This window comes from Etheostoma spectabile, chromosome 12 (assembly GCF_008692095.1).
Source record: "Etheostoma spectabile isolate EspeVRDwgs_2016 chromosome 12, UIUC_Espe_1.0, whole genome shotgun sequence".
In the NCBI taxonomy this organism is placed as follows: Eukaryota; Metazoa; Chordata; class Actinopteri; order Perciformes; family Percidae; genus Etheostoma; species Etheostoma spectabile.
In genome coordinates, this window is record NC_045744.1 from 4,480,487 (window position 1) to 4,503,400 (window position 22,914).

The 22,914-nt window shown below is 41.3% G+C and overlaps 1 long non-coding RNA gene across 1 annotated transcript in view; it reads right to left on the reverse strand.

Annotated features, from left to right (window-relative positions):
• Positions 1–13,570: 13,570 nt before the first annotated feature.
• Positions 13,571–22,914, reverse strand: part of LOC116699616 (uncharacterized) — an 18,867-nt gene continuing 9,523 nt past the window's right edge. The window contains exon 3 of the long non-coding RNA XR_004334471.1: positions 13,571–13,580. This is a non-coding gene — a long non-coding RNA (uncharacterized LOC116699616). The remainder of the gene's footprint in view (positions 13,581–22,914) is intronic.

Below are 22,914 nucleotides of genomic sequence, written 5' to 3' on the forward strand. Positions count from 1 at the left end.
TCAGCTTTTGATACACGTGACCAGGCAGTGCACTCCTTGAGCATTTGTGGCATCAAGCCCTGCACTTAATGGTTTGCTCTTATTTTAACAAGTAGACTTTCTCGTGTCACAATGGGTGATTTCTCCTCATCTCTCCTCTCATTGTGGGGTGCCAGGGTTCAATTCTTGGCCCATCCTGTTCTCCTTTATATATGTTGCCATTAGGGGCAATTATCGACAAGCACAACCTGTCATTTCATTGTTATGCAGATGACCGTCAATGTATCTGCCTATACTCCATGACAGTGTTGGTGCACTAAACTGCCTCCTAATGCAGTAATATCAAGGTTGTTGCTTTCTCGGAATTTCCTTACTCTGATGAGGATAAGCCGAATTTATATCTTCAGTACCAAATAGCACAACAATCAACCTTAAGTCTGGGAGGCTCTGACGTCATGCTGCCAAGCAACTGTAAAAAATCTTGTGACTTTGATTGTACGCATGAAATTTTGACAAACAGATAGGCAATGTTGTCAAAACAAGCTTTTTCCAACTGAGTCTCCGGCTAAAGTAAAGCCTTTTTCTTAACAGGCACATTTGGAAGGGCTATTCATGCCTTTATTAGTTCACTTCTCTATTATTGCATGCTCTTTATGGTGGGCCTAAATCAAAAATCCATCGCACGTCTGCACTGGTGCAAAATGCCGCTGCTCGCTTTCTCACAAATACTTCTCGAGTGCACATCCCTCCCTTTCTTTTTACTCTACACTGGCTTCCGTGCGTTTTAGAATTGATTTTAAAATTGCATTGTTTGTTTTTAAAGCCCCTAATGGCCTTGCCCCAAAGTATTTGTCCGAACAGGCTTTTAACTTTGGAACAAGCGTCCCACCAGACATTCGCAACTATAACGGATTGGTTCATTTTTAATCAAAACTTAAAACTTTATTTTAATGGCTTTTTAATACACTAGTGGTGCAACAACTCTTCTTCTGATGATTATAGGTTACTTCACTGTCTTACTGTTTTTTATGCTTGTCTGTTTTTCTTTCACGGAATGTTGTGTTGTTTTCTGTGATGTGTCAGCACTTTGGACACCTGCTGGTGCTGTAAGTGCTATATAAATAAATGTGATGTTGATTGATTGATGGCGTAGCCCCGGAGGCAACTCAGGGTTTCACTGTGAATTTGTGGGTGAGACGTCTACAACGGTTCAACCAGATTCACCTGATTCACATAGATACAACATCCTCTTAAGGGAAAACAACCCATGACGACTGGTAAACGCACTTTTTGTTGCTCTTGGCTCTTTTCTTCTCATGACACTTTCACTTCTACCCTGCCTACATTTCAGAGAGTTTTGTTGTTTAAGTGAATGGCTACCCAGGAGTTTTGAGGGTCTTTAATCAGACGTTGACCCTCCCTTTGCAGCAATACATTTTTCTCTGACCCTCCAAATATTTGGGAAAAGAGGCATGACCTCCCCAAAAATGTATGATGCTTTCTGTTCTGTGTTTGTGCTTGGCAAAGATGTACAAAAGCCATGTTTTTTACAACCTTGACACACATAACTAACCCTGCTTCTCATTCCAATCACACTCCACTGTTATGGCGGCCCTTTCAGTACATTCTCACAACATCATTGTGGAAACACAATAGAACTAGACCTAAATGCACACTTCCTGTAGTTACTGCATTACTTGCCAATACTTAGTTACTCCGATAGTAAATCTAGTATCCACTATACATAAAACTATAAGGGTTCTCCTGGGAACGAACTCCGGGTGACGTCATCACAAGAAGCCAGTGTTGGGGTGCCGTCGGTCGGGACGGTGGAGGAACAGAAGCGGCAATTGACGCGGATGGAGGGGTGATATCAGGGTTGAGAACGTCGGACGGCAGAGCTGTCTAATGCTCTGGCGCCATATCGAGGAGGGAAGATTGAATATCGACAGCGCCAGAATCACTGGGTCACCTATTGGAGATCGCTTGGGCCCCGGACAAGTTGGCCACCGGCCCGTTTTTGTGCAATAGGCCAGCCGGCCGTCTCGGGAGTTTAGATTTCAAACAGTCTTTTTCAGGAGTACCGGGGAGGAGGCACCGCAGAATGTGCAACCGAGGAACAATCAGAGAGTCCACAGAGGAGACAAATAAATCCATTACAATTCGCCAACAAGGTCTCCAGAATCTTGGGAACAGGCCAATCGTTGATGCAGACGCGTCGAGGATTATTTGCCACTGACCGGAGCTTCGGTGGATGGTGGCGGTGTCATCTGGCAGCATCCTGCCCCACGTCCGGTGAAAACAGTCGTGGCTGCGTGTCATCGGATGAGTCGACATGGAAAAAACAGCATGGCCTAAGACATTAGACAACCAAATTGCTTTAATTGGGCGCCCTGCTTTAGCGTAGTCCTTAAGCGAGGGGATTGGACCAGCTGATTCACGGCACCTAATGTCCAATCAGCTGATGCAGCTCAGCTGGAGCGGATCAGCTGATGAGACATAGTTGGCCAATAGTGTCTTGACTACCTGCCCAGCCAGAACTGACTCCAATAACTGGTTGCTATGGACTCGTCACTAGGCTACATCCTCAGTCATTATTTTAGTGAGCATATAGTGTAAAGCTGCCGAACATGAACATGTCCAAACCTCCATTTCTCAAAAAAGCGTCTATTTGGGAGCCTTCCATGTCTACCAACTTCTTCCTTCTCATGATTTCCTTCTCATGACTTGTGCACAATTTCACCACCAAAAAGGATATTTGAAGAGTACGTATTGAAGATCTAGAATCTTTGCTGTTGCCCTCTAGAGGACCATCAGTCTCTCCACTCGAAAGCCACAGCGTGAGACCTTTATTTTACTCCCCCTACCCTACAAAAGAAGGAAATGAAGGATACACATGGTGTGCAGAGGGGTAGGTGCCGAAGTTGAGAATGTGTGAATTACGCCCTGCAGAACAGGCAATGCCTGCAGCTACTGTGACCACACACCAGTACACCACCTGCAAGTCCCAGACCCGAGGTGGGTCAGACATAGAAAGTAGCCAGAAATTCACCAGGTTAATGTTATTTACTTAAATTTGACATGGTTAGGTTCCAAGGTTCTTTTGCTGTTGTTTGAAGCTTTCATGAATATTAATAGAAAAGGTATATTCAGTAGAAAATAGCCAATTTACAGTATAAGTATTTCAACATTTAGGATGATTTACAGTTGCTAATGTTTCTCTACCACCATCCGTCTGTAAATGATTTGCTATAGTTTCATTTTAGAACAAAAGCAGTAAATAACGCACCATGTTCTTTACATTATACATGGAATAATAGTTGATTAGTATCAGACCCATCTGCTAGCAATGGGGGTTCACACTAAGAGCTACATGGAAAAATATGCACCAAATAAGCCCCATTGAAATTTTGCTTTTTTCATGAATACAAAGTTGGGTGACCCTCCCCCCCAAACTAAAAAGTTGGAACCCTCCCCTAACAACATAAAAAGACATTACCTCCCCTATTTTACTCTGTGGTCCATTCAGAATACCGATGTTACTAGTTACATTTACACACTTAAGATTTCTGCACACAAGTAACTTAAAAATATGATGTTTTATTTTAAATGAAACCAGCCAACAATATGACGGCTTAAAAGTCCAGCGTAATGATTACACCATTAAACACCAGCTGTTTGGATTGTTTTCTGTTCTCAAATGGGAGGAGTGAGGACTGGGTGTGCACCACGCAATGAGAAAAGTAAAAGGTAGTGGAAAAGAAGACATTCTAGGAGTGACAGCGGTTATAGGAGAGGAAGGAGTCAGAGCGAGACAAGAAGAGACGAAGACGGGCTGTGGAGTTGAGGATGGCAGAGTGGTGCGAGGAGAGGAGGGCAGATGTGGCTTCAGAGACACAGCTGGTAGTTCCCTGTCTGTCTGTCTGCAGATAGAACCATCCAGTCTCCGTCCTCTAGGACTAAGGCCTGCTATCAGCCGGCTGCGCCTGCTGTGGGAGCGAAGGAACAGAAAAAAAGCACGGAAAAGTCACAGTCGGGGTTCAGCGGTTTTAAAGTTCATTATGCAGATTGCGGAGTTAAAATGTCTCCACTCTGCGAGTCTAATTCTCTTTCATTTCCCTTGTTTACGCGGATATGATCCATTACTTGGCGAGCACAGAGCAGCAACAAAAGACTGCAACAGAGCTTCCTGTTGGGTTTACAGGATGCCACCCATAGACACTCGAACAACAAATCGTTATCATGACCCATGTCACAAGGTCACACACACAACACACATACACACACACACACACACACCACACACACACACCAAATGTGCCTTTTCTTCTGCAGCAACTGCAGTAGGAACTGTAATCTGAATCACTAATTACAATCAGTGTTTCTTAGGAAAAAAGCAACACTGTACTGTGTATATGTCTACACACACACAATATATATATATATTATGCTAATATACCTTAGATAGTACATTCCTGTCACGGCTGCTGCCTGTTTGCTGATTAAAAAAAAAATGTAATGTGCTTCGCAGAAGAATATGTGAACCTAGAAAGGTCACATTACATAGATGTGTTGGAAAATAATATTCAACAAGTTTTTCAAGCATTTAGATGATTTACAGTTCTAATGCGTATCTGTAATGATTTTCATATAGTTCATTATTAGACAAAAGATGTAATGACACACATGTTACTTTCATTAATACTGGATACTAATTAGTTGATTACAGTGCAGTGAGTCTGCTGAAAGAGTACATTTACTCAAGTACTGTACAAAGTCATGTGTATACTTCATTATTTTTTGTGATAACTGCAGGATGATTATTTATTAGGTGTGTCAAAGATAAATACCTATTTAAAAACCTCTTGAAATGTAGTGAAACCTATCTATAAGCACTCACACCACAAGCATTTGATGGATTTGAAACAATGATACACAGACTTTGTCTTCTCTTTAAGATGTGTTACAGTGAAATCCTATTGTCCATGTACACCCACATCTTCTAGAAACCAAAAGTCCTACAACACCTGACACGAGCTATGTGGCGCTGTAAGAGACATATTAAGAGTGAGAGGTAGTGTAAAACCCAAAATTCTGTGTGGGGAGTAGGGTGGGAGGTGGATGGTCAAACACACAGGACTGGGGCGCCTCTAGATCACCCAGTAAAGCAGCCGTAGGAGCCAGCTTACTAGTATAGCACCTTTCAGAAACAGGCAATTCAAATTTAAAATAGTAAAAGTCGCAGTGCAGTCAAGAAATTAAAACATTAAAGAACAGTAAAAACAGCTAAACATAAAAAGCAGTGTATACGCCCGCTCCCCCACACACGCTATCGGGGCCAATAACCATTTTTTGTGGAAACCCAAACTTTGTTGACCATAAGTCGTTCTATACGGGCAAACATATGTCTTCACCATCTGATCCATCCAGCACAGGCCCCACAGGATCATGGGACTTTGTACTCTGGTTACCCATAACAAGACGGAAGTTCTTGCTCTTTACACTACAATATAGTCACGGCAAACTTTGCAACATCCTGAACATTTTGGGCACCAAGATAGTGCCATTAAGAAAACTACAGCCGTGATAAATTGATGATTAGAGTCTCTTCTGAATTGAATGTGAGTTTTCACTAGTGGAAGACATGAAGCAGACGAAACTGAGGATGTGTGAGAAATATAACTAACAACGTGTTCTTTGGATTGATGAGGAAGGAGAGAGGCTGTAGTCCAATGTAAAATTAAAAGTTTAATGAAACAGCATATGAAAATAATATGGCAAACGACCATGACTCCCCTTCTGGAGTTACACCATCCATCCCAAATCAATGTAAATTTCAGAATTATATTCCTGGAATGGGGGCAGTTCTATTTCCCAGTTCATTTAAACCCATTCTCATTTGTCGTTCGTCGCATGGTGATATGTTTGGCGCATCGCAGTGGCCTCTTGCTGTCCAATTATGGAGGACGTGCCTAAACTCTGCCCCTTTGGGATCAGTTTTGGTCACGATCAAAAAACATTCTCGTGTGAAGATTCAATCTTACATGTTAACAGGAATAACACTCCATTTGTCCTAATCTAGAAAAAACAACAGGGGGTTGGAGAAGAAGGTATTCCTGTTGTGTAGCAGAAGGTTTCTGGCAATTGTTTTTGGTTTTGATCTGGTCTATCTTGAAGAGACAGAGGAGAGAAGGGGTGAGTCAAGAGACAAAGGGCTGTCTTGACCTAGTCCTCACGAGACAAAAAAAAACAGCATGATATGGAGTTAGCCTTGACAGGTATTAATTCAATCATATTTTTCTAAACCGGCTACAGCATACATAGCAATGCTTTGACTTTTAAAACCCAACAAGTGTCCACATCTTTTTTACATCATGGGGTAACCTGTTGTTCTTGAAATCCTGAAAACCCTTTAAAAAAAAAGAATAATTTTACCACTGATTCAATGTATTTGTGTTAGCATGAAACTTACATTGAGCATCATTAGCAACCTTATTTCCCTCTTGAATCCTGGAAGTCCTAAGCACACACACACACACACACACACACACACACACACACACACACACCACACACACCACACACACACACACACACCATATTACATTACTATATTATATCTCATACAACACACATATACATATATATACTCAATGTATACATATATACCACATATACATAATACTCACCGCATACATATCTAACACACATATATATACATATACACAATACCACACATACACACAATATAATATAACACTATAACATATATATATATACACACACATATATACTAACATTAATATATATAATTGCACATACACATATATATAACATATACATCATAGACATATATATACAACACATACACATACATATATACACACATACATACATAATATATATATATATATTAATATATGAGCTTTCTATAACATTTGGACAAACAGAGATGATATTAGCATTGTTTGGTGTGCTCTGATTGCAAACAGTTAGAGGTGGGAGTGTATTAGCGCTCTGGCTAGCGAGGCGACGTATTTAACTGATGGACTAAGATACTGTCTGTTTCACACAGACAGTGGATTAACCCATGAGCCACGGGGCGGGGCCGAGACAGCACACAGACTCAGGGTGGGCAGCGAGGGTACCCAAGCTGCGAGCCAGCGGAGGCAGCCGTGCAGGCTGAATAAAAACAAACATTAAGACTGGTGATTATGGCTGCTGGGGTTAACAGCAGGGCGAATGTAAAAGTAAATGACATTGTGAGAGAAGCGAAAAGTAGCAGGTGTAATAGGTGTGTATTGTTGGCGAAAGAATAAATGGAGTTGCGAATTATTTGTGGATCCGTATGTTTTTTTGGTATTGGTCTGCAGAGTAATGAGGAGTGGAGAAACTGAACAGAAATGACCCAACAAAAGCCAACTAAAGAGATGTGAGGCTCCGGGGAAATCAACATAATCCAACCTTCTCCGTGAAAACACAGAGTGCAGGGCCACTGATTGCGCTTTCATCTGGCCCTGTGGATCAGATGGGAATATGAGCCGGCGACGGCGTGCACTAACACAGAGGATTGAAGTGGCCTGTAAGATCTAACGGACAATAGCTGCTCTGGGCTTTAGCCCCGTATGTCTCATCTTACTGCTTCCCATCGAAAGCTTAGGAGTGCAGCTGGTATTTACTCTTTAACACCCTTGTGTTGTCTTCCCATCCCAGTAAAATGGGTCAAAATTTGAAATGAATGTTTTTTTGTGTTTTTTTAAAATACATGGTCAAAAGACCAATTAAATGAAATACCTAATTTTGTGTTTAGAAAAAAAGACATTATGAATTGTTTTGAAAATAGTTTAGATCAAAGGCTGTTGAGTGAATCCACGACTGGTTATCTGTCAAAGTTTGTCAGATACTTTTGAACCCATTTTACATTTTTTTTTTTTCAATGCATTGAAATTGTCTAAAAACAACCCCAAATTCATGAAAGTTGCATCACTTTGTACCTGCGAAGAATGTGACATGGCTTCCATACATGTGCATGCCATTTATTTTTGTAATATGGTTGTAAGACCCCCATATTTCTGATATATAAACCTTAAAAATGGGGTCAAATTTGACCCAAGGTGGTGCAAAGTGACATGGAGGCGGTACCAAATTAAATAATTTCTAGGCACTCACCGATTGCCTAGTGAATTGAGAATTGAGTATGGAAAAATCCCTCGTCATGCAACAACAAATGTCAATCCCTAAGAGTGAATCCCATCACGTCAGTGAGCCAATAGTCAGCGGCATGCACTTACCAAGATCGCATAATGTTTGTGATGGCTGTCTAACGTTACCATGTTGTAGAGACACACAGGAACTTGTTACACAGAGACAGGTCTTCTGAGCAGTTCTACTAAAAGTATTGTTCAAGACCGGTATAAAAAAATCTTTAACAACCACAAATAACAAAAACCCCAAAGAACCAAAATAGGCCTTATGAAATGCACGTTAACGGGAGCCTGGGTAGCTAACCTGGTGGAGTGTGTCCTACCCAGTAAATTACTCCTGGACACAGCGACTGCAGGTTTATATCTCCGACCTGGGCCCCTTTGCTGCTGTCATTCCCCCTCTCACCGTTTCATACTCAGCTGTCCTATAAAATAAAGGCCTAAAATGTCCCAAAAGAAGACTTTTACTGCTTAGGAGGTCATTTTAAAATGTATTTCTTGGAATTGCCCTTTAAAGCTATACTTTGGGGATATGAGAATTAAAACCAAAGCTGGTGATGTAAAATAAGCTTATTGTGGTGAGGCTTGTCAAAGTTTGTTTTCGAGTTGGGGAAGGGGCTTGTTTGCTGTCAAATTCCTGTACAGTGGAAGAGGAGTGACACAGCATTTTTGTATGCCATGTGCTGGTGACACAGCAACAACACACTACCAGAACATGGCTCCTGAGACCATCATACAGCCTGGGTAAACGTGGTTATCTGTCAAGAGCAGTGGAGTGACAAGTCGCTGAAGTCCACAGCAGCAGCGTATTAAACAATGGAGGTGGCTTATGTCAGAATCAGTAGAATAATAATCAGAATATGCCGGTGAAATGTGTTATATGACAGTGGTGCACAGTCAGGGATTCTTCTAGCCACAGAGGCATTTCCTTGGACATATGCTAGGGTGTTACAGAGCAGGTTATGGGAGCAGCCTTAAAATGAAATAAATCGTCCCACAAGTTCATACTGGAGCATGTGACTAATAAATAGATGAAACAATATCCTGAAGCAAGAGGACTGCCAGCAGCACATCAACGACTGACCATGATGCAGACTGAAAAGGAGCAAAACAGTGGTTTTTGGGCATGTGGTAATGATGCCTCCTGGGAGCCTCCCTAGGGAAGTGTTCCAGGCACGTCCATCTGGGAGGAGGCCCTGGGAGACCTAGGACTAGGTGGGGATTATTTCTCCAACCTGGCCTGGAACGCCTTGGGATCCCCCATCGAGCTGGTTGATGGCTGGGAAAGGGAAGTTTGGGGTCCCTGCTGGAGCTGCTGCCCCCGCACACGATACCAGATAAGCGGACGAAGATGGATGGATGGATGACAAGTAAGTGGGGGTGGCAGTAGTTCAGCCCATAGTAGGGCTGTTGGAACAAATTCCGAATGTCAAATATAATTTGAATAGTAAAAAAATCATACTGTTTGATTACTATTCCAAATGGAATTTTAAAAAATAAATAAGTCGGCTAATGTTCGCTAATCTCGCTCTTTCACGACACGTCTGTATGAACATTGATTTATGGAGTGATCCACAAGGCAATGTGACTAACGTATTACGGAGGTAATGTAGTAAAGGGGGAAGTGACAGGCCGTGGCTAAATAAAGCTTGCTATGGGTGGCATGGTGGTGATCACTGCTAATTTAAGCATCCATACGGTGTACCCTCACATTTAACTCGCGAATGCCACAATGCAAAGAGATACAAAGAGTTTGAAGCATTCAATAGTCATCAAAGTGGCCAAAAACAACTATCCCAAATGACTTCAGACCTGGGGCACTGGCTTTCTCTTGTACTGAAGTCCTTTGAAAAACTGATAAAAACAGATATCCTGTCCTTCTTCATTTGGCTTATTTAGAGCCAGTTGGGGAGTAGAAGATGCCACTGCGGTCCAAGCCTTGTATTTCTTCATGCACATGGACTTGTTTTGTTTATGACGGTCACATCTCTGTTTCAATCTCAGTTGGAGGCTGCGCGTAATGCAGTAATGCGTAGCCATCACCGGAAATCAGCTTCTAACAGACTTCAATGGTCTCCGTCCAAAGCAACGGGATCTGTTGGTCCACTTCTTTAACTGTCCATGGAGAATATGCCACTTCCAAAATAAAACGGGAAACACACAGACACTACCAACATGAGAGTCTACATATTTCTGTCACATTTTACTGCATTACTGCATTTACCCACCCCTCTGGCCATGATCTGCTTGTAAGGGTTTTATCATGGTTTTTTCATCAATTAATGAAAACAAATCTGTATAAAGAAACAGTCATGCATGCAATGTCAACATATTAATTCCCAGTTTTGATTTAGATTTTTGGTGCAAAATAAAAATGGATTCCTCTTTAGCATTTAAAAGCAAATCATGATTTTGAATTTCAGCACTTCTATCGTGCTATTAACTGTCAGCCTTCCATAAGACATATAGTGACACCATATCAGACTCTGTTTAATGATTTTTTTCATTACTGTCGATGCACACTGCTCTAAACATCTGCAGCTGTGTCACCCAGAAGACATTTGTTTACATGTGATCAACGTGCTACAGATTTTGGTTCATCATCCCACCTCAGGAACACACAACGGGTTGTTTTCCATCTGGATGTTTGAGTGTTTTGATGTAAAGTAATGAAGAAGGAAGGTGTACTTTACTTCAAATTACTCTTGGTAAGTTTTATGGATTTTTCTGCATTTTAGTCAAATGATTTAGCTATCCTGCTTCAGATAATCAACATGACATAATGACTTAGGTAAACATACATGCCGACTTTCGCAAGCCAAGTGGCGTGTTATCGGAACGCATTTTGAGCTATCGGCGTAAAAGTTATGTTTAGGGAAACGTGACTAAAAAAGAACCACCCGACCAACCTCCTAACGGATGTTTCCCCTTCATGCTACTCGCTACGACGTAAATTCAAACACAATCACAAGGTAATGTAATCAATGGAGGCCAGACAGCGTTGAAACCACTAAAAAGCAAGTATTCGTCTTGATAACACACCATAATGGCTCCTGGTCCTTAAAATCAGGTAGTCCCCCAGCTGCAAGCCAATCAACGGTTGGGCATGAATGCTTCCCCAATGATCATCACCCAGGGTTCAATTCTTGGCCCTATCCTGTTCTCTTTATATATGTTGCCATTAGGGGCAATTATCGACAAGCACAACCTGTCATTTCATTGTTATGCAGATGACCTGCAAATGTATCTGCCTATAAAACCCAATGACAGTGTTGCACTAAACTGCCTCCTAAATGGCATTAATGTAGTCAAGTTGTGCTTTCTCGAGGAATTCCTTACTCTGAATGAGGATAAGACCAATGTATTTCTTCATACAAAATACATGTCAAACAATCAAACTTTAATTCTGGGAGCTCTGACTTCATGCGCCAAGCAAACTGTAAAAAATCTGGGTGTGACATTTGATTGTAGCATGAAATTTGACAAACAGATAAGCATGTTGTCAAAACAAGCTTTTTCCAACTGGTCTCCTGGCTAAAGTAAAGCCTTTTCTTACAGGCACCGATTTGGAAAGGGCTATTCATGCTTTATAGTTCACGTCTCGATATTGCAATGCTCTTTATGGTGGCCTAAATCAAAAATCCATCGCACGTCTGCAGCTTGTGCAAAATGCCGCTGCTCGCTTTCTCACAAATACTTCTCGGAGTGCACCAATTCCTCCCGTTCTTTTTACTCACACTGGCTTCCGTGCGTTTTAGAATTGATTTTAAAATTGCATTGTTTGTTTTTAAAGCCCTAAATGGCCTTGCCCCAAAGTATTGTGGTCCGAGCTTTTAACTTTGGAACAAGCTCCCACCAGACATTCGCACTATAACGGATGTTGTTCATTTTAAATCAAAACTTAAAACTTATTTATTTAGAATGGCTTTTAATACACAGTAGTGGTGCAACAACTCTTCTTCTGATGATTATAGGTTACTTCATCTGTCTTACTGTTTTTTATGCTTTGTCTGTTTTTTCTTTCACGTGAATGTTGTGTTTGTTTTCTTGATGATGTAAAGCACTTTGGACACCTGCTGGTGCTGTAAAGTGCTATATAAATAAATGTTGATTGATTGATTGATGGCGTAGCACCGGGAGCAACTCAGGGTTCACTGTGAATTTGTGGGTGAGACGGCTACAACTGTTCCAACCAGATTCACCTGGATTCACATAGATACAACATCCTCTTAAAGGAAAACAACCCATGCACGACTGGTAAAGCACTTTTTGTTGCTCTTGCTCTTTTCTTTCATGACACTTTCTACTTCTACCCTGCTACATTTCAGAGAGTTTGTTGTTTAATGAATGGGCTACCCGAGGAGTTTTGAGGTCTTTAATCAAGACTTGACCCTCCCTTTGCCAGCAATACATTTTTCTCTGACCCTCCAAAATATTTGGGAAAAGAGGCATGACCCTCCCCAAAAATGTATTGATGCTTTCTGTTCTGGTTTGTGCTTGGCAAAGATGTACAGAAAGCCACTGTTTTTTTACAACCATGACACACATAACTAACCTCTGCTTTCTCATCTTACACATCACACTCCACTGTTATGGAGGCCATTTCAGTACATTTACTCACTAACATCATTGTGGAAACACAATAAGCATAGACACTAAATGCACACTTCCTGTATTACTGCATTACTTCAAATACTTAGTTACTCCTATAGTAATCTAGTATTCACATGAAATAAAACTATAAGGGTTCTCCTGGGAACGAACTCCGGGGTGACGTCATCACACAGAAGCCAGTGTTGGGGGTGCCGTCGGTCGGGACGGTGGAGGAAGCAGAAGCGGAATTGAACGCGGATGGAGTGGAGATCAGGGTTGATGAACGTCGGACGGCAGAGCTGTCTAGATGCTCTGGCAGCCATATCGAGGAGGGAAGATTGAATATCAGACAGCGCCAGAATCACTGGGTCACCTATTGGAGATGCGCTTGGGCAAAGTTGGCCACCGGCCCGTTTTTGTGCAATAGGCCAGCCGGCCGTCTCGGGAGGTTTAGATTTCAAAACATGCTTTTTTCAGGAGTACCGGGGAGGAGGCACCTGCAGAATGTCAACCGGAGGAACAATCAGAGAGTCACAGAGGAAGACAAATAAATCCATTACAATTCGCCAACAAGGTCTCCAGAATCTTGGGAACAGGCCAATCGTTGATGCAAGGACGAGTCGAGGATTATTTGCCAACTGCCGGGAGCTTCGGTGATTGGTGGCGGTGTCATCTGGGCAGGCATCCTGCCCCAAGTCCGGTTGAAACAGTCGTGGCTGCGTGTCATCGGATGAGTCGACATGGAAAAAACAGCATGGCCTAAGACATTAGAACAACCAAATCTGCTTTAAATTGGGCGCCCTGCTTTAGCGTAGTCCTTAACAGCGAGGGGAGTGGACCAGCTGATTCACGGCACCTAATGCCAATCAGCTGATGCAGCTCAGCTGGAGCGGATCAGCTGATGAGACATAGTTGGCCAATAGTGTCTTGACTACCTGCCCAGCCAGAACTGACGCTCAATAACTGGTTGCTATGGACTCGTCACTAGGCTTCCTCAGTCATTGTATGTTTTAGCATATAGGTAAAGCTGCCGAACATGAACATTGTCCAAAACTCCATTTCTCAAAAAAGCGTCTATTTGGGAGCTTCCATGCTACCACTTCTTCCTTCTCATGATTTCCTTCTCATGACTTTGCACAATTTCACCACCAAAAAGGATATTTGAAGAGTACGTATTGAAGATCTAGAATCTTTGCTGGTGCCCTCTAGAGGACCATCAGTCTCTCCACTCGAAAGCCACAGCGTGAGACCTTTATTTTACTCCCCCTACCCTACAAGAAAGAAGGAAATGAAGGATAAACATGGTGTGCAGAGGGGTAGGTGCCTGAAGTGTGAAGAATGTGTGAATTACGCCCTGCCAGAACAGGGCAATGCCTGCAGCTACTGTGGACCCACACCAGTACACCACCTGCAAGTCCCAGACCCCGAGGTGGGTCAGACAGTAGAAAGTAGCCAGAAATTCAACCAGGTTAAATGTTATGTTACTTAAATTTGACATGGTTTAGGTTCCAAGTGTTTCTGCTGTTGGTTTGAAGCTTTCAATGAATATTTAATAGAAAAGGTCATATTACAGTAGAAATATAGCCAATTTAAGTATAAGTATTTCAAGCATTTAGGATGATTTACAGTTCTAATGTGTATTCTCTACCACCATCCGTCTGTAAATGATTTGCATATAGTTTCATTATTAGAACAAAAGCAGTAAATAACGCACCATGTTCTTTACATTAATACATGGATAGTAATTAGTTGATTAGTATCAGACCCATCTGCTAGCAATGGGGGGTCTACACTAAGAGCTACATGGAAAAATATGCACCAAATAAGCCCCATTGAAATTTTGCTTTTTTCATGAATACAAAAGTTGGGTGACCCTCCCCCCCAAAACTAAAAAAGTTGGGTAACCCTCCCCTCAACAAAGAATAAAAAGACATTACCCTCCCCTATTTTACTCTGTGGTCCATTCCATGAATACCGAATGGTTACTAGTTACTTTACACATTAAGATTTCTGCACACAAGTAATTTAAAAAATATGATGGTTTTCATTTTAAATGAAACCAGCCAACAATATGACGGCTTAAAAGTCCAGCTGTAATGATTACACCATTAAACACACAGCTGTTTGGATTGTTTCTAGTTTCTAAAATGGGAGGATTGAGGACTGGGTGTGCAACACGCAATGAGAAAAGTAAAAAGGATAGTGGAAAAGAAGACATTCTAGGAGTGACAGCGGTTTATAGAAGAGGAGGAAGGAGTCAGAGCGAGACAAGAAGAGACAGAAGACGGGCTGTGGAGGTGAGATGGCAGAGTGGTGCGGAGGAGGAGGAGGAGGGCAGATGTGGCTTCAGAGACACAGCTGGTAGTTCCCTGTCTGTCTGTCTGCAGATAGAACCATCCAGTCTCCGTCCTCTATGACTAAAGGCCTGCTATCAGCCGGCTGCAGCCTGCTGTGGGAGCGAAGGAACAGAAAAAAGAGCACGGAGAAAGTCACAGTCGGGGTTCAGCGGTTTAAAGTTCATTATGCAGATTGCGGAGTTAAAATGTCTCCACTCTGCGAGTCTAATTTCTCTTTCATGGCCCTTGTTAGCGCGGAGATGATCCATTACTGGCGAGCAAAGAGCAGCAACAAAAGACTGCAACAGAGCTTCCTGTTGGGTTTACAGGATGCCACCACATAGACACTCGAACAACAAATCGTTATCATGACACATGCACAAGGTCACACACACACACACACATACACACGCACACACACACACACACACACACACACACAAATGTGCCCTTTATCTTCTGCAGCAGACTGCAGTAGGAACTGTAATCTGAATCACTAATTATAATCAGTGTTTGCTTAAGGAAAACAAAGCAACACTGTACTGTGTATATGTATACACACACACATATATATATATATATTATGCTAATATAACCTTAAGATAGTACATTTCATGTCTACGGCTGCTGCCTGTTTGCTGATTAAAAAAAATGTAAATGTGCTTCGCAGGAAGGAAAATATGTGAACTCTAGAAAAGGTCACATTACAGTAGATGTGTAGGAAAATAAATATTCAACAAAGTTTTTCAAGCATTTAGGATGATTTACAGTTCTAATGCGTATCTGTAAATGATTTGCATATAGTTTCATTATTAGGACAAAAGATGTAAATGACACACCATGTTCTTTACATTAATACGTGGATACTAATTAGTTGATTACAGTGCAGTGAGTCTGCTGAAAGAGTACATTTACTCAAGTACTGTACAAATTCAATGTGTATACTTCAGTATTTTATTTGTGATAAACTGCAGGATGATTTCATTTATTTAGGTGTGTCAAGAGATAAATAAACTATTTAAAAACCCTCTTGAAATGTAGTGGAAACCTATCTATAAGCACTCACACACAAAGCATTTGATGAGTTTGAAACAATGATACACAGACTTTTGTCTTCTCTTTAAGATGTAGTTACAGGTGAACATCCTATTGTCCATGTACACACAATCTTCTAGAAACCAAAGTCCTACAACACCTGACCAGTAGCTATGTGGCGCTGTAAGATGACATAGTATTAAGAGTAGAGGGTAGTGTAAAAACCCAAAATTCTGTGTGGGGAGGTAGGGTGGGATGGTGGATGGGTCAAACAACACAGGACTGGGGCGACCTCTAGATCACCCAGTAAAGCAAGGCATAGGAAGCCAGCTTTACTAGTATAGCACATTTCAGAAACAGGGCAATTCAAATTTAAAATAGTAAAAGTCGCAGTGCAGTACAAGAAATTAAACATTAAAGAACAGTTAAAAACAGCTAAACATATAAAAGCAGTGTATACGCCGCTCCCCCACACACGCTATCGGGGCGCAATAACCATTTTGTGGAAACCCAAACTTTGTTGACCAATAAGGTCGTTCTATACGGGCAGAACCATATGTCTTCACCATCTGATCCATCCAGCACAGGCCCCACAGGATCATGGGACTTTGTACTCTGGTTACCCATAACCAAGAGCGGAAGTTCTTCTCTTTACACTACAATATAGTCACGGCAAACTTTGCAACATCCTGAACAGTTTTGGGCACCAAGATAGTGCCATTAAAGAAACTACAGCCGTGATAAAATTGATGATTAGAGTCTCTTCTGAAATTGAATGTGAGTTTCACTAGTGAAGACATGAAGCAGACAGAAACTGAGGAGGTGTGTTGAGAAATATTAACTAACAACGTGTTCTTTGGATTGATGAGGAAGGAGAGAGGCTGTAGTCCAATGTAAAATTAAAAGTTTTAATGAAACAGCATGATGAAAATAATATGACAAAGACATGACTCCCCTTCTGGAGTTACATCCATCCCGTCCCAAATCAATGTAAATTTCAGAATTATATTCCCTGGACATGGGGGCAGTTCTATTTCACCAGTTGCATTTAAACCCATTCTCATTTGTCTTTCGTCGGCATGGTGATATGTTGGGCGCATCGCAGTGGCCTCTTTGCTGTCCAATTAGGGAGGACGTGGCTCTAAACTCTGCCCCTTTGGGATCAGTTTTGGTCACAGATCAAAAACATTCTCGTGTGAAGATGTCAAATCTTTACATGTTAACAGGAATAACACTCCATTTGTCCTAATCTAGAAAAAGACAACAGGGGGTTGGAGACAGAAGGTTATTTCCTGTTGTGTAGCAGAAGGTTTCTGGCAATATGTTTGGTTTTGATCTGGTCTATCTGGAAGAGACAGAGGAAGAGAAGGGGTGAGTCAAGAGACAAAAGGGCCTGTCTTGACCTAGTCTTCACAGAGACAAAAAAACAGCATGATATGGAGTTAGACCTTGACAGGTATTAAATTCAATCATATTTTCTAACCTGGCTACAGCATACATAAGCAATGCTTTTGACTTTTTAAAACCCAACAAGTGTCACAATCTTTTTTTACATCATTGTGGTAACCTGTTGTTTCTTGAAATCCCTGAAAACCCTTTAAAAAAAAAGAATAATTTTACCACTGAATTCAATGTATTTGTGTTATGCATGATAACTTACATTGAGCATCATTAGCAACCTTATTTCCCTCTTGAATCCTGGAAGCCTAAGACACACACACACACACACACACACACACACACACACACACACACACACACACACACACACACACACACACACACACACACACACACACACACACACACACACACACACACACACACACACACACACACACACACACACATATACATATATATATATATATATACATACACACATATACATATATATACTCACATGTATACATATATATACACACATATACATATATACTCACACGCATACATATATATACACACATATATATACATATACACACATACACACACATACACACACATATATATATATATACACATATATACATATATATATATATACACACACATATATACATATACATATATATATATATATATGCACATACACATATATATACACATATACACATATACATATATATACACACATACACATACATATATATACACACATACATATATATATATATATATATATATATATATATATGAGCTTTTCTATAAACATTTGGACAAACAGAGAATGATATTAGCATTGTTGGTGTGCTCTGATTGCAAACAGTTAGAGTGGGAGTGTATTAGCGCTCTTGGCTAGCGAGGCGACGTATTTAACTGATGGACTAAGATACTGTCTGTTTACACACAGACAGTGGATTAACCCATGAGCCACCGGGGCGGGGCCGAGACATGCACACAGACTCATGGGTGGGCAGCGAAGGGTACCCAAGCTGCGAGCCAGCGGAGGCAGCCGTGCAGGCTGAATGAGAAACAAACATTAAGACTGGTGATTAATGGCTGCTGGGGGTTTAACAGCAGGGCGGAATGTAAAAAGTAAATGACATTGTGAGAGAAGCAGAAAAGTAGCAGGTGTAATAGGTGTATTGTTGGCGAAAAATAAATGGAGTTGCAGAATTATTTGTGGATCCGTATGTTTTTTGGTATTGGGCTGCAGAGTAATGAGGAGGTCGGAGAAACTGAACAGAAATGACCCAACAAAAGGCCATACTAAAGAGATGTGAGGCTCCGGGGAAATCAACATAATCCAACCTTCTCCGTGAAAACACAGAGTGCAGGGCCACAGTGATTGCCTTTCATCTGGCCCTGTGGATCAGATGGGAATATGAGCCGGCGACGGCGTGCACTAACACAGAGGATTGAAGTGGCCTGTAAAGATCTAACGGACAATAGCTGCTCTGGGGCTTTAGCCCCGTATGTCTCATCTTACTGCTTCCCATCGGAAAGCTTAGGAGTGCAGCTGTGTATTACTCTTTAACCCTTGTGTTGTCTTCCCATCCACCAGTAAAATTGGGTCAAAATTTGAAAATGAATGTTTTTTTGTGTGTTTTTTTTAAAAATCATGGTCAATAGACCTAATTTAAATGAAATACCTAATTTTTGTGTTTAGAAAAAAAGACATTATGAATTGTTTTGAATAATAGTTTAGATCAAAGGCTGTTGAGTGAATCACAGACTGGTATCTGTCAAAGTTTGTCAGGATACATTTTGAACCCATTTACATTTTTTTTTTTTCAAATGCTATGAAATTGTCTAAAACACCCCAAATTCAATGAAAGTGATCATCAATTGTACCTGCGAAGAATGTGACATGGCTTCCATACAATGTGCATGCATCCATGTTATTTTGGGTAATATGGTTGTAAGAAACCCATATTTCTGATATATAAAACCTTAAAAATGGGTCAAATTTGACCCAAGGTGGTGGAAAAGTGACATAGGGCAGGGTACCAAATTAAATAATTTCTAGGCACTCACCAGATTGCCTATGTAATTGAGAATTGAGTATGGAAAAATCCCTCGTCATGCAACAACAAATGTCAATCCCTAAGGAGTGAATCCCATCAGCGTCAGTGAGCCAATAAGCAGCCGGCATGCACTTACCAAGATCGAATAATGTTTGTGATTGGCTGTCTAACGTTACACATGTTGTAGAGACACACAGGAAACTATGTTACACAGAGACAGGGCTCATGTAGCAGTATCTAAAAAAGTATTGTTCAAGAACCGGTATAAAAAAACATCTTTAACCACAAATAACAGAAAACCCCAAAGAACCAAAATAGAGCCCTTATGAAATGCAGTTAACGGGAGCCTGGGTAGCTAACCTGGTGGAGTGTGTCCATACACAGAGAATTACTCCTGGACACAGCGACTGCAGGTTTATCTCCGACCTGGGCCCCTTTGCTGCATGTCATTCCCCCTCTCACCCGTTTCATGACTTCAGCTGTCCTATAAAATAAAGGCCTAAAATGTCCCAAAAGAAGACTTTTTACTGCTTAGGAGGTCATTCTTATGAAAATGGATTTCTGTGGAATTGGCCCTTTAAAGCATATACTTTGGGGATATGAGAATTAAAACCAAAGCATGGTGATGTAAAATAAGCTTATTGTGGTGAGGCTTGTCAAAGTTTGTTTTTCGAGTTGGGGAAGGGCTTGTTTGCTGTCAAATTCCTGTGACAGTGGAAGAGGAGTGACACAGCATTTTTGTATGCCATGTGCTGGTGACACAGCAACAACACACTACCAGAACATGGCTCCTGAGACCATCAGTACAGCCTGGGTAAAAGTGGTTATCTGTCAATGGAGCGTGAGTGACAAGTCGCTGAAGTCACATAGCAGCAGCGTATTAAAAATGGAGGTGGCTTATGTCAGGAATCAGTAAGAATAATAATCAGAATATGCCGGTGAAATGTGTTATATGACAGTGGTGCACAGTCAGGGATTCTTCTAGCCACAGAGGCATTTCCTTGGACATATGCTAGGGTGTTACAGAGCACGGTTATGGGAGCAGCCTTAAAATGAAATAAAATCGTCCCAGCAGAGTTCATACTGGAGCAATGTGACATAATAAATAGATTGAAACAATAATCCTGACAGCAAGAGGACTGCCAGCAGCACATAAACTGACTGACCATGATGCAGACATCGAAAAGGAGCAAAACAAGTGGGTTTTGGGCATGTGGTAATGATGCCTCCTGGGAGCCTCCCTAGGGAAGTGTTCCAGGCACGTCCATCTGGGAGGAGGCCCTGGGGAAGACCTAGGACTAGGTGGAGGGATTATGTCTCCAACCTGGCCTGGGAACGCCTTGGGATCCCCCAGTCGGAGCTGGTTGATGTGGCTCTGGAAAGGGAAGTTTGGGGTCCCCTGCTGGAGCTGCTGCCCCCGCGACCCGATACCAGATAAGCGGACGAAGATGGATGGATGGATGGACAAGTAAGTGGGGGTGGCAGTAGTTCAGTCCATAGTAGGGCTGTTGGAACAAATTCCGAATGTCAAATATAATTTGAATAGTAAAAAAATCAATACTGTTTGTATTACTATTCCAAATGGGATTTTTAAAAAATAAATAAGTCGGCTAATGTTAGCTAATCTCGCTCTTTTCACGACACGTCTGATGAACATTAAGTTATTGGAGTGACATACACAAGGCAATGTGAGCTAACGTATGTACGGAGTAATGTAAGTAAAGGGGGGAAGTGACAGGCCGTGGCTAAATAAAGCTTGCTATGGGTGGCATGGTGGTGACTCACTGCTAATTTAAGCATCCATACGGTGTACCCTACATTTTACTCGCGAATGCCACAATGCAAAGAGATACAAAGAGTTTGAAGCATTCAATAGTCATCAAAGTGGCCAAAAACAACTATCCCAAATGACTTCAGACCTGGGGCACTGGCTTCTCTTGTACTGAAGTCCTTTGAAAAACTGATAAAAACAGATATCCTGTCCTTCTTCAGTTGGCTTATTTAGAGCCAGTTGGGGAGTAGAAGATGCCACTGCGGTCTCAAGCCTTGTATTGTTCTTCATGTCACATGGACTTGTTTAGTTTATTGACTCAGGTCACATCTACGTTTTCAATCTCAGTTGGAGGCTGCGCAGTAATGCAGTAATGCGTAGCCATCACCGGAAATCAGCTTCTAACAGACTTCAATGGTCTCCGTCCAAAGCAACGGGATCTGTTGGTCCACTTCTTTAACTGTCCATGGAGAATATGGACACTTCAAAAATAAAACAGGGAACACACAGACACTAACAATCATGAGAGTCTACATATTTCTGTCACTATTTTACTGCATTACTGCATTTACCTCACCATCCCTCTGGCCATGCATCTGCTTGTAAGGGTTTTATTCATGGTCTTTTCATCATATTAATGAAACAAATCTGTATTAAAGAAACAGTCACTGCATGCAATGTCAAACATATGTAATTCCCAGTTTTGATTTAGATTTTTGGTGCAAAATATAAAAATGGATTCCTGCTTAGCATTTAAAAGCAAATCATGATTTTGAATTTCAGCACTTCTATCAGTGCATATTAACTGTCAGCTTCCCATAAGACTATATAGTGAACCAATATCTAGACTCTGTTTAATGATTTTTTTCCATTACTGTCGATGCACACTGCTCTAAACATCTCAGCAGTGTCACCCAGAAGACATTTGTTGTACATGATGATCAACGTGCTACAGATTTTGGTTCATCATCCCACTCAGGAACACACTAAGGTTGTTTTCCATCTGGATGTTTGAGTGTTTTTGATGTAAAGTTAATGAAAGAAGGAAGGATGTACTTTTACTTCAAATTAAGCTTTGGTAAGTTTTATGGATTTTTCTGCATTTTAGTCAAATGACTTTAGCTATCACTGCTTCAGATAATCAACATGACATAATGACTTTAGGTAAACATACATGCCGACTTTCGCAAGCCAAGTGGCGTGTTATCTGAACGCATTTTGAGCTATCGGCGTAAAAAAGTTGAGTTTAGGGAAACGTGACTAAAAAAAGAACCACCCGACCAACCTCCCTAACGGATGTTTCCCCTTTCATGCTACTCGCTACGACGTAAATTCAAACACAATCACAAGGTAATGTAATTCAATGGAGGCCAGACAGCGTTGATAAACACACTAAAAAGCAAGTATGCGTCTTGATAACACACCAATAATGGCCTCCTGGTTCCTTAAATATCAGGTAGTCCCCCAGCTGCAGCCAATCACGGGTTGGGCATGAATGCTTCCACCAATTGTCTCTCGGCTATCGC